The sequence below is a fragment of the Cebus imitator genome, unplaced genomic scaffold (genome assembly GCF_001604975.1).
Source record: "Cebus imitator isolate Cc_AM_T3 unplaced genomic scaffold, Cebus_imitator-1.0 Scaffold45, whole genome shotgun sequence".
Classification (NCBI taxonomy): Eukaryota; Metazoa; Chordata; class Mammalia; order Primates; family Cebidae; genus Cebus; species Cebus imitator.
In genome coordinates this window covers 1,660,584-1,673,882 of record NW_016107360.1, presented here as the reverse complement: position 1 = coordinate 1,673,882, position 13,299 = coordinate 1,660,584, and positions in this window count along the sequence as shown.

Sequence of the window (13,299 nt, the reverse complement as noted above, 5' to 3'; positions counted from 1 at the left end):
GCTTCACGAAGTTCTCGTGTTGCGTTTTTCAGCTCCATCAATTCACTTATATTCCTTTCTATTTTGTCCATTCTCTATAGCATTTCATCAAATCTTTTTTCAAGGTTCTTAGTTTCTTTGCATTTGGTTAGAACATGTTCTTTAAGTTCACAGAAGTTTCTTACTACCCACCTTCTGAACTCTGATTCTGTCATTTCATCACACTCGTTCTCCCTCCAACCTTGTTCCCTTGCTGGTGAGGAGTTGTGATGCCTTTTAGGAGGAGAGGTGTTCTGGTTTCGGGTGTTTTCATCCTTTTTGCCCTGGTTTCTTCCCATCTTTAAGGATTTATCCACCTGTAGTCTTTGTAGTTGCTGGCTTTCATTTTGGGTCTCTGAGTGGACATTCTGTCTGTTGATGATGAGGTGATTTCTGTTTCTTATTTTTCCTTCTAACAGTCTGGCCCGTCTGCTGTAGGTCTACTGAAGTCCACTCCAGGCCCTGCTTGGCTGGGGATCACCTGCAGCGGCCTCTGTGCTTTCACTGGGAGCTGCAATCCTGAGCTGTTCCTAAATAGCCATCTTGGATCGATCCAGCCCGGTTGTTTTTATTTTCTTAACAGTTTATTGGGAAGAGTAGAAGTTTTATATTTTCATAAATCTAATTTCTAAATTTTTAAAAAATGGAACATGCTTTCGTTTTGTATCTCACAAATCACTGCCTAACCTAAGATCACAAATGTTTTCTCCTATGTTTTCTTTTAGGTATTTTATAGTTTAAGGTTTTACATTTAAGTCTATGATCCATTTTATGTTAATTTTTGTGTATAATGCAAGACAAGGGTCAAGGATTTTTTTATTTTTGCATATTGATATCCAATTTTTCCAGGATCATCTGTTGAAAAAAACTATTCCTGCATGCTCATATTTCCTTTGCAGCTTTGGCTAAAAACTAATTGACCATATTTGTGTTGGTAAAATACTGTTTTGTTCCATTGATTTTTCTATTCTATGTTCACATCATACTTTCATGATTACTGTTGTTTTATAGAAAGTCTTAGAATCAGGCAGTATGAGCTTCACTTTTTTCTTTTTCAGTTTTTTTGGGGGCTATTCTAATTCCCTTATCTTTAATTTTATTTAATGAACGGGCATGCAAATTAAATAAAAAATAAAATTACTTTTAAATTATTTAACTTTAATCAAAAGGAAGAAGTTCCCTTTTATTCCTAGTTGGCAGAGAATTTTTAGTATCATGGATGTTGAGTTGTATAATTTCTCTGCATTTAGTGAGATAAATCATATGGTTTTCTTTTTAGGACTGTTCATACAGTAAATTATGTTGATTTTTCTCCCCCAATGTTGAACAGCTTTGTATTTCCAGTTTAAAGCCTACTTGGTCATGATATATTATCTTTTGTAGATAGTGCTTGATTTATTTTTCTAAGATTTTATTGAGAGTTTTTGCCTCTATGTTGATAATGTATATTGGGCTGTAGTTTTCTATTCACTTTAATTCTTTCATCTAGGTTTGGTATGAGGGTAATGCTGGTCTCACAAAATGAGTCAGAAAGTGTTCACTCCTCTTCTAGTTGTTTAAGGTTTTGTAGATAATTCATAGTTGTTTTCTTAAGTTATTGGTAGAGTTTGCCATGAATCCATCTTGTCCTGGAATTTTCTTTGTTGGAAAGTTTATTTCAATTGCTTTGAGATAGAGAGTTGTTTACATTATGTATTTCTTCTTGAGTAAGCTTTGGTAATTAGTGTTTTTCAAGAAACGTGTTCATCTCTTCGGAGTTTTTGAAATGTTGGTATTTGTAATTGTATCTCCTCTCCCTCTCTTTTTTTCTGTAATTCTGCTTAGAGGGTTATCAGTTTTACTGAACTTTCCGAGCTTTTAGCTAAATTGATTTTTTTTCTTTAAAACATTTTATTGATTTTTCTCTCCTCATCTTTCTTAATTCCTTCTTATTGCTTGTTTGGGTTTAATTTGCTTATTTTGTTTTTTGTTAAGATGTAAGTTTAAATAATTGATTAGAGCTCTTTTCCTTTTTTCCCATTTTATCCTTTTTAAAAAATAATGTATCATAGTTGTATATATTTTAAGGCCCCTTTCTTCTCTTCAGTAGATTTAAGGCTATACCTTTTCCTTTACTCCCTGCTTTTTCTGCTTTCCATACATCTTTCTACATTGTCTTTTTACCTTACTTCAAAGAACAATATTTTCTAATTTCTTTTTCAACTCTTTAATTCATGAGTTACATATAATTCTGCTGCTCAGTTTCTAAATAAGTGAGAATTTCTAATATCTTTTTGTTATCAATTTCTAGATTACTTTTTTTAGTATCATGGTACATACTTTATATTATTTTGTATACAAAGATTTGAGATTAACACAAAGGTTGAGATTTGCTACATGATCTAGAATGAGATCTGTCTTGTTGAATGTTCCTTGTGCTCGTGAAAAGAATGGGTGCTGCCATGGAAATATTGCATGAATTAATTACTATAGCATTATCATAAGATTTTATTTTATTCTGGCAGAGAAAATCCCCCTTTTTTATTATTTGTCTTTGGAAGCAAGTTGGTACATCACCTAAATTTCAGATTAAACCAGTCAAGTCACACAAACATGTTTGTCATAACTGTTGGAGTTTTATTTGGAATAAAATCGTATCTCTATCAAAAAAAAAAAAAAGAATGGGTGCTGTTGGGTGGTTTGTTTTGTAAATACCAATGAGCTCACAGAGGCTGGTTGCTAGTTTACCTAAGATTCTATAGTCTTAGTGGTTCTCTTTCTATTTGTTTTATTAACTACAGAAAGAGGAAGAGAAAAGTATTTAGGTTTCTAACTGTAATGTTGGATTTGTCCATTTCTGTTTCTAGGTCCCCTCTTTCATTTTGTGTGTCATATCTTTGTCATTAGGCACCTCTGCATTTGCATTGTTATGTCTTCTTTATGCAGTGACCCTATTGACATTATATAATATCACTTTTTCTCTAAAAATATTTCTTGTTCTGAAATCCACATTGTGTGACATTAATGTAGTCACTGCAACTATTTTTTGATTAGCGTTTTTGAGTAGTATATCTTTTCCGATATACTTGCTTTTCACTTATTTGTCTTTAGAATTACAATGAACTTATTGTCATCAGAATACATTTGCATCTTGCTTTCTCTTTTTAAATTTATCTCTACTTTATAATTAATTTGTATTAACTGTTGCAATATAATTGTAATATAATTAACATTGTGGTTTGATTAAAACATACAATCTTGCTTGTTTCGTACTCTATATTCTCTTTTTCTCTTACTGCATATTTTGAATTATTTTTAATTTCCATGTTATTTATTTCTACTATTGGCTTACTATTTATTTCATTATGTTATTTCCACTCTTCCTTTTCTAAAAATATTTTTCATCTCATTGGCTAGCATTTGTCTCATATATATATATAATTTCAGTTTATCTTCATATATTCTGCCTCTTCATGAATAGTGTAGAACTTGACAACAGTATATTTCCAATTTCGCCCTCCCAGTCTTTGAGCTTATGTTGTTATAGATTTTACTTTTATATGTCCTCTACATATACAATAAATGTGTTTTACTGTTGCTTTCAAAAGTCACTCTTCATTTAGAGTAATTAAAATTTTTTTAAAAAGCCTTTTGTTCCTCTTCATTTTAACCAATTTAAATTTTGTGTGTGTGTGTGTGTGTGTGTGTGTGTGTGTGTGTGTGTGTGCCTCATAATTTTTCCCTAAATGCCAGATATGTGTAGAACAGTACAGCAAGAAGCTAGTATTTATGCCTGGAAATGGGTGCACCCACTTTCGCTGGCTGTCGTTGTGGAGTGTTAGGTCATTCTACAAAAAGGTTGAGCTGGATTTGGGTTCTGTTGTTACTTTGGGTTTATTTAGTCTATCTCTGACTTCAAGTATCTTCATCATTACCTTGTTTTCAAGATGGGGTCTGCCACTGGGTTTTTGTTAGTATTACTATACCACTCTCATCATTAGAGCTTCTCTGTGCACCTGTATTTCAGAGTTTGTCTCTATTCTTGTCACTGCCACAGTGATAGGTTGCTATTGCCTATCATTTTAGCTTCTGCTACTCTAGTGGGGAGAGGAGCCCTGTTTTATTATTAAAAAATCATGGAGAAGAATGAATGAGACGGTACAGATTTTCCTTATGTCTGAAATTTCCAGAAGGTCTATATTCTCACAGTGGCCTACTCTTAGACTTTAAGAATGTATTAAATTTTAATGGAACTTGTCTTACCTAGTGGTATGGCAGCAGCCAGCCCTGGCTTCCTTCTGCTGTCATTACTAAGTCCATGCTCATATTCTCTCTGTTCTTGAAAACACCTCTCTTTTCTTAGGTCATAGGTATCTAAAACTTCACTTCTCTAGTTCAAGAAAAGCTAAGACTTGTGGGATAGCCAGCCTTTTCTGATAGGGTAGGAGTGATATTCTTTCTACATTTGAATATCCCAGCAGAAGCCAAAGTCAGTATACGCTTTTAAGTAAAATATTTGTAGCATTTCAGTTTTATTCATACCAGAATGGATGCTGAAAACATTTTGATCTTAACTATTTTGATAATGATTCTGATAAAATATAGAGTGGATTTAAAGAGCTCTGAGCCCAGCTTGTACAATTCCCAAAAGGATCCAACTGTATATTCTACAGAAGATGATTCTACATGAAAGAACCACATCCTTGGGCAGTGAGTTGGCCTTCATAGTCATTTATTGCCATACTATGGGCATAATGAGTCACAGGCACACTTCTAAATATATCAACAGCTCTGCAAAGTGTTTCAGGGGCACATCCATCAATTATGGTCATGGGAAAGGTCACAATAGCACAAGCTTTCATCATAATTCAGCTCTTCCTCCCAGTTTGCCTTGGGTGTATTGAAATACAGTGATTGTTCAGTTAGAAGCAGTGTTCATTTTTGAGGTCTAACTGGAAATGAGTAAAATATCTGAGGGAGGCCATCCCATTTGAAGGCTTATTGCCTCATTCAAAAGCTTTTTTGTGTAATAAAAGTATTTCAAAAACTCTTCTGTGAGATTCACCAACCTCATTCCTTCTAAGCCATTGATTATAATCCATAATTTCAATGGAAGAAAAGATCCACTGTGAACTTGGATGCTGGCTCTTTTCACTGAATTCCCCTCTTACACTCCTGTTAATAACAAAAGCAGTGTAGTTCTCACTGCTGTGGCTCTTCTCTCCAGCACAGTGGGTATTTCTGAAAGTGTAACTCTATCAGCATCAAACAATCCATAGAATCCTCTGACATTTTAATGTGGCTATAAAATAGGGTGCAGTCTTACAGAGAGCTACCCTAGAAATTAGCTTTGGATAAGAAAAAATTGTTCTGAATCTATTCCTTTGAATAGTGTTCTTTTATTTTTCTTTTTTTAAAAAAATATCAAAAGCAATGATCCTGGCAATATTCCACAGCCTGTATAAATAAAATAAGATACCAGAAACCAGAAAATCAAAGTATTTCAAAATTAAATATTAAAAGATCTAAAGCCGACACTCTTAACTGAAATTTTAAAGCCAGAATATTTTAGTTTCCCTTTGGTAAACAGTAATTTAAAGCAGTTCATGCTTTCCTTTGCTAACTTTCAGTTCAAAAATTGTGTAGATTCTACAAACCTCAAGATTATTCACCTAAATAAGTGTAGGAACCTGTTGCTATGTTCTGCCCACATTATCAATGTTTCCTTGGAAATTAAAGGTCATATTTTCCACATATTATATAGATTCAGATTGAATTTTAAAAATCATACCTCTTTTTTGTCTGCTTATTATTTGAAACTCATGTGTTTTCCTATTTAATTAATAGGGAGAGTTTTTTTTTTTTTTAAATTGTACTTCATCACTTTTTATTTATTCTCCATGTATTTATATTAACAATGAATGGTGAAATACTTAAACTGCTAAGTTTATAATCACCCACAGCCCTGTGAAGGTCTGGAACCACATCATAAAAGTCTTTTGACACAAAAGTAGAACATATTTATTTTGGAAGAAAAACAACGTTAGTGGAGATTTGGATATATTTTTGTTTGTACTAGAACTAAATTAATCAAGCCAGAAAAGATTGCCTAGCAACATCTGACATTAAAAGATTCCATAACAAAAAAATAAACCACATGAAGGATAAGACAGAAGACAGCCCAAATCTCATCCAGATAAGAGTCACAGTCTGCAAATGGAGCTTTCTTTAATCCTAAAGAGAGAAAGTAGAACAGAAATTAGAGTTAAATATGGAGGAAGAACAAAGTTAATAGAAACTAATATATATTGAGTGCCTACTAGATTTCAGATCTTGCACCAGGACATGGCATACATCTCATTTAATCTTATAAAACTGATGATCTCTGTTTATGGAGAAGTAAGGCATTGTAGTTAAAGACCGCTTAACCTGTAAAGCCTGACATGTATTTAGATTCTTGCTAAATTTTTATCACTTACAGAAACCTATGCAAATTAGTTATCTTCAAATTGCAGCCAGAAAGTAGTAAGTTTTAAAAAAAAACTAACTTTATAGATTTGAAGTCATTTCTGAGGAAGTTAGCTGGAATATTCAATTTTTCACACTTTCTGATTAGCTGATTTCTTGTTACTGAAACAGACACATACGTTGTGTGCCCCCATCAAGGGAGACTTCCATGGAGACAGCACTGATAGGCAAAGCTCGCCAGGGCTACTGCCACTTAGAGTGGAGGATGGTTTTGATGGTAAGAAACAAGAAGTGATGGTTAGTGCTAGATTTGGAGAGTCTTCCAAAACTAAACTGTAAGTCTTTTAAATAACAGAATTAAAATTATTTTATTTGTCCTGAAAAAGCTGTAGAGAGAGAGACCGATACCAAGTCATAGCAGAGGAAAGAAGACAGCATCTAGAAGTAACTCTTATGATAACACTCTACCAGAGTAGGGGGTCAGAGCAAATGTCATCAATGGATTCATACAAGCTTTGTTTTGTTAGTAGATGGAAACCCTGTGGTGGTGACATGTGATCAACCATCTTGTGATTTGCATGGTTTAGACATTTATGTGGCTTTCTTGTTTGGCTACTTTCTTAGTGTGGGTATCTATGTTTGTGTACAAGTGTGGTTTAAAAAAATTTTTTTTTCTTTATGCCATGGTCCAGGCCACTCAGCACCCTGTTGATTTCTACCTTCATGTTCTGAAGGGGCTATAAGGCTCAGACCCAATTAAGAAGGAACAGGGAAGTCTGTAAAGTAAAACCTTCCAGGGGCCTGACTCTTCCCCACGACTCCATCTTCTTTCCTAAAAGTCACTCTGTTTTCTTTAAAGTGAGCATAGCTAGGCTTTCCTTTAGGTTCTTTTTCCAATCTACACAGAGCTGTCAAGGTCACGTTAAATTCATAAAGCATCTCATATTTTTTTAGAAATCACATTATCTAGGCTAAAAAGAAAAATCAGAATGAGTTACAAGTGGGATCTAGAAAAGCTTAATGGGTTTAGTTCTACTCTTCAAACTTGGCAGGGAAAAATGTTGGCTTTCTTGGCAGATGAGGTGAGCATTCTCTCTGTGCATTGCCATATTGAACACTTTAAGAAAGAGCAGGCAAATGAGTTGGCTCTCCTGAGAGTCACTTGGCCTTACTTCTAACAGTATTGTGAAAGCATCTATTCTCTTTTCTGAATCTTTTCAGCCGCTGTTGCAGTCTTTCTTCCCTTCATTTCTCTGCACTTTCTCCACTGAAAGACACAGCAGAAGACATCCTCCCTAGGTAGTACAATCTACCCTTGGGCAGTGGGCTGAAGGACACAGTAATCCTTCTTCCTGTTTCACTAGGAGTTAGGAATTACCCATATGCTCCCCTAGAAACCTTCCCAGTGTGTTATTAGGGACTAACCTTAAGAAGTCTGATTGTCAAAGGCACCTTAATAATATCACTTGGGAATTTTCAAGGTTATGAGGTCTAAGAGAAATATCATAGTTATGATATTCTTCTAGCATCCCTCAAAAAATTACATGAATCTAAAACACATATCATCATGGTTAAAAAGCATTTTTATATTTATATGGATTATGAGTAAAAATAGTCTTCCGTAATGAGAAATCCAAAAGCATTTGCCTTAGAAGAAAAATACTAGAAAAGATTTAATCCTGTAGTTTAAAAGTCCTGGATTTTGAAGATTACTCAGGAAGGCATCATTACAGCTTATTATAGTTGACTTGAGTAGAAACTTGAATATTTTGAAATAAATGTTTTATATGTGGAAAATGGTTTGGAAGACTTACATTTACATAGAGTTTCTGGATACAGTGGATGATTTCTGTTGAGCCTTTTGAGAAAGACTTATTACAGCCAAACTAGCTGTGTATCAGTGTTTGGGCCAGGCAGTGGAGAATAGGAAACTAGGCAAAATTTGATCATGTCCTTGGTTACTGCTTTGTGCACCCTCGTGCTTCACTTTCATAGCAGCACATTCCCCTTCTCCCTCAGTACTCAAAGAACTTCACCTGGAAGTGCCACAGAAAAACTTACTGGTAACATGATCCTACAGGGAATAACTGTGAGTCCCAAGGATCTCCTCCAAGTCAGGAATGGGACCTCCTACATTCAGGTCTACTTCTTCAAATGGCCTTATTACCAACTAAAAATTTCTCTGGATATGTGTGTGTGGGAGTGTGTGCACATTTGAGGCCTGGTAAATGTGGGGAAATGGAATGGTGCCTGTGTTTTTCAGACCCAAGTGTTTCCTAAGTGACTGTTGCTTATTTTCTTCCCACATTCTTCACACACAAACACCCCTGTTGAGTATATTTGTGAAGCACAGTACCACAGGAATGTTGGTTTTCTGTTTACTTGTTCCAGATTGTCCAGGGGCTAATTCCACCTTGAATACCAAGTTTTCAAACAATCCTGAGCAGCTAGGTCAATGGCGTGGCGAGGGGGACATGCATAACAAGGAAGATCCGTTCTCCACGTGTGCCGACCTTCCTTAATCTCTGCAGTGAGGGCTCGGCATTTTGAAGAAGGGAAGCCACCTATTTAGAAAATTTTGGTGATTACATTGCAATCCTTAGTCATTGATTATCCTTTGCTTTGGAAGTAGACACTGTTCTGTAGATGCTGGAGGCCCATTTAGCAATGCTTATAAATGATGCTACTGTCTCTGTTCCTTATGATAAAAGGAATGCAAATTCAACTCAAAGTTGAACAACGTCAATGAATGCAAACAAACCTATAAATTTACCACACAAAATAATTTTAATTCATTGGTGAATATTCTTTCAGTCCTTTTTTTTTTTTTTTGGGTGACCGAGTCTTGCTCAGGCTGGAGTGCAACGGTGTAGTCTCGGCTCACTGCAACCTCCGCCTCCCAGGTTCAAGCTATTCTCCTGCCTCAGCCTCCTGAATAAGTAGGATTATAGGCGCTTGCCACCAAGCCCAGCTAATTTTTGTATTTTTAGTAGAGCTGGGGTTATGGTGCACATGTGTGTATTAAAGAGGTGCTCGGTAGGAGAGGAGGAGAAAGCCGGGAGGGGAGTGGGGAGGCATGTTTGTCATAGTGCTTTGAAGCTTTCACCTTTCATCTTTTAGCTCATTGTGGACATTTTCTCATGACAATAAATATTCCTCTATTACAGTGATTCTCAACCAAAGACAATTTTCACTGTCTGAGAACATTAGGTAATATCTGAAAACTTTTTTTTTTTTAGTTACTAGCATCTACTAGATAGAAGCTAAGGATATACTGCTAAACATCCTACAATGCACAGGACAGTCCCCTATAGCAAAGAATTGCATAGTTGAACATGTCAGCAATGTTAGATTTTTGCCATGACAGATGAGCAGAAAGCAAATTGGTGTGACCTGGGTTTACGTATAGGCATTTGTCAGGCCAAAATCTAAACCATCAGATTAAAAGAAAATAATATATATAAGGGTTTAGCATACAGCCTGGAATATAATAAGGGCTCAGTACATTTTATCTATTACTTAGGCTTAGTGCCATCAAGTCCTCCAACTTTGCAGAATTCCCTCTCTGTTAGGTCCTGCAGTGAGTTCAGTGTGGACATCCCTTCACTACGTCCTTGGCAATTGATTATTCTTTTCGTCATGAAAACTCTCTTTGGTCAGAGCCTGAATTGGTATGCTCAGGGTCATGTTACCAATCCAGTATGTGCAATTGAACTCAAACAACATTGACAACAAAACCTCCAACTTTTTAGAAAAGGCATTCTCCCATAACAGCACATTATATATACATATATTTCTCCCTCCTGCAAATGACCAAGTGAATATAGGTTAGGCTGTTCTTCAGGTCAGTCATATTTTTATTACTCTTCAAATTGTTTCTCATTAGAGTCTGATCCTTTTTCTTTCTCTTGGTCAGAAGTCAGAAATAGGTTTGTCACATTGATACTGACAGAAAATTCATTTTGGTATTCAACTTTTTACATGTAATATTCATAATATTTTTGATAGTGTCTCTTGATCTGTGCTCAGATGTCTACAAAACACCTTTTTTAGCTGCCTGGAGGGAAATACACAGGCTTCCAATTTCCACTAACCTCAGATCTCTCTAGGGAATGTCTCATGAATTTTTCATCTCTATACTCAGTGCCTACCACTGTGCCTCATGTATTGTAGGTACTTAATGCACATTAATTGAATCAAACTGAATATGATACATTTCTCGGCATCTGAAATATCAAGTATCATAAAAAGTTAAATAAAATTGAATAGCAATAGTTGTTGCTTTACTTTTCTTTAGCTTACAGAGTCAATCTTTCCTCCCTGCTTCCCTCCCTTTTTTTTTCTATATAAGTTCCTTGTGTTTCTGGGGCTAGGCAGGCAGTGGGATATAGTTAAAAAATCAGACTACCCAAATCCTTTGACCATCTTAAATTTAACCAGTTGTGTTTACATATGACCTTTTCCAAGATCCTTTTAAAAATATTAAGTGGGAGGTACAATATTTTGGTGTTGTATGCTGTTTTTCCTTAAAGGACCAGAAAGTACTGACCACACACAGACAGATTTTCTGTGTTCTGCTGTGAAGTAGATCGCTATCATTGTTTTCAGAAAATGAACCCAGTTAAATTCCAAAGAGTTCAAACTGTCATCAGAAATATTGCATTGCCTAATCCTGCACAATAAACAACAAGGTTCACTTTGCACTGCAGAGATTCTTGGGAGGGTGGTAGTGTTAGTTTGAAGCAGCTCTTCTAGAGATGCTAGTAGTATCCGTAAGTTACCAGAAAAATCAGTTGCTAGTTGCGTCTGTGAAAAAGTTAAGTCAGGGTCTTGAACCCCACCAAATTCTACATCCATTGCCTACATGCAAAGCACTTGGAACCCTGTTTGGCATAGCATCAGCACTGTACAATTGTTAGTTTTTTTTTATAGAATAATAGCAGGCATGCTTGTCTTGTTTATGCTCTTAGGAAGGGAATGCTTTAACGTTTTTTTTTTTTTTTTTTTTTTTTTATGAAGGGAATTTTTTTTTTTTTTTTTTTTTTTTTTTTTTTTTTTTCCCATCGCACCACGTTTACCATATACTTCTATAGCAATGTTTTACTGGGTTCCTTTCTATCCCTAGTTTTCCAGGAATTTCTTTAAAAATTATCAGTAGATACTAAATTTCATCTAATACTTTTTCTGCACCTTTTAAAATGAATACATAATTTCTCTCCTATAATCTGTTAATGTGTTGAATCATTTTGATTATACTCACCTTCCATTCTTGAGATAAAATCAAATTAGTTGTGATGTTTTCCCTTTTGTATTCATTACTAGATTTGGTTTGTTAGAATTCCATTTTGGTGCATCTCTATTCAAATTCGACTGTAATTTTCCTTTCACTTAGAAACCTCAGGTTTTGGGATTCAGGTTTTTACTACTAGATTCAGAAAATTGGGAAGTATTACTTTTTTTTATTTTCTAGATTAATATTTCTAGGATTAATACTATATGGACCTTAAAATGATCGGTAGGCCTTGCCTGTCATGTCATGTCATTTAGTCTTTGTAGTTTTTTTTGTAGAATTATTACAAATGGATGATCAATTTTATTAACATTTGTGTTTCAGTATCTTTTTGTATTTCTCCTTTAATTTTGTTAGATTATTAAAGAATTTGTTCATTTTTGCTAAGTTTTCAAATTATAATGATATAAAGATGTTGAGACTACCCTTTTAATATTTGCCATTATGTTCCTCATTTCACTTGTAATGTTTGTGAATTTCCCATGTTCGTCTTGTTCAGTTGTACTGGAGTCTGTCTTTTTTTTTTTCTTCTTCTGGCTTTCAGCTTCATTAATTTTATTTTTTATGTATTTATTTTTTATTTTAGTTTTCTTTTTGACATGGAGTCTTGCTCTGTCCCCCAGGCTGGATGCAGGGGCAAGATCTCAGCTCACTGTGACCTCCGCCCCCCAAGTTCAAGGGATTCTCCTGCCTAGGTTTCCTGAGTAGCTGGCATTACAGGTGCCCACCACCACACCAAGCTAATTTTTTATATTTTTGGGTAGAGATGGGGTTTTATCACGTTGGTCAGGCTAGTCTCAAACTCCTGACCTCAGGTGATCCTCCAACCTCAGCCTCCCAAGGTGCTGATATTACAGGTGTTAGCCACTGTGCCCGGTCATCTTTTTTTTATTTAAGTATGTTTTTGGGTAACAGGTGGTGTTTGGTTACAAGGATGAGTTCTTTAGTGGTGATTTCTGAGATTTTGGTGCACCCATCACCTGAGCAGTGTATACTATACCCAGTGTGTAGTCGTTTATTCCTCACTCTCCTTCCACTCTTTCCCCACTAAATCCCTAAAGTTCATTCTGTCATTCTATGCCTTTGTGTCCTCATAACTTAGATCCTAACTGTGAGTGAGAACATACGATGTTTGGTTTTCCATTCCTGAGTTACTTCAGCTAGAATAATAGTCTCCAATTCCATTCAGGTTCCTGTGAATGTCATTATTTCATGCCTTTTTATGGCTAAGTAGTATTCCATGGTGTATGCATACCACATTTTCTTACTTCACTTATTGGTCGATGGGCATTTGGGTTGGTTCCATATTTTTGCAATTGCAAATTGTGCTACTATAAACGTGTGTGTAACTATCTTTTTTGTGTAATTACTTCTCTCTGGGTAGATACCTAGTAGTAGGATTCCTGAATCAAATGGTAGATCTACTTTTAATTCTTTAAGGAATCTCCACATTGTTTTTCATAGTAATTGTACTAGTTTACATTCCTACCATCAGTGTAAAAATGTTCCCCTTTCACCACATCCCGGCCAGCTTCTATCATTTT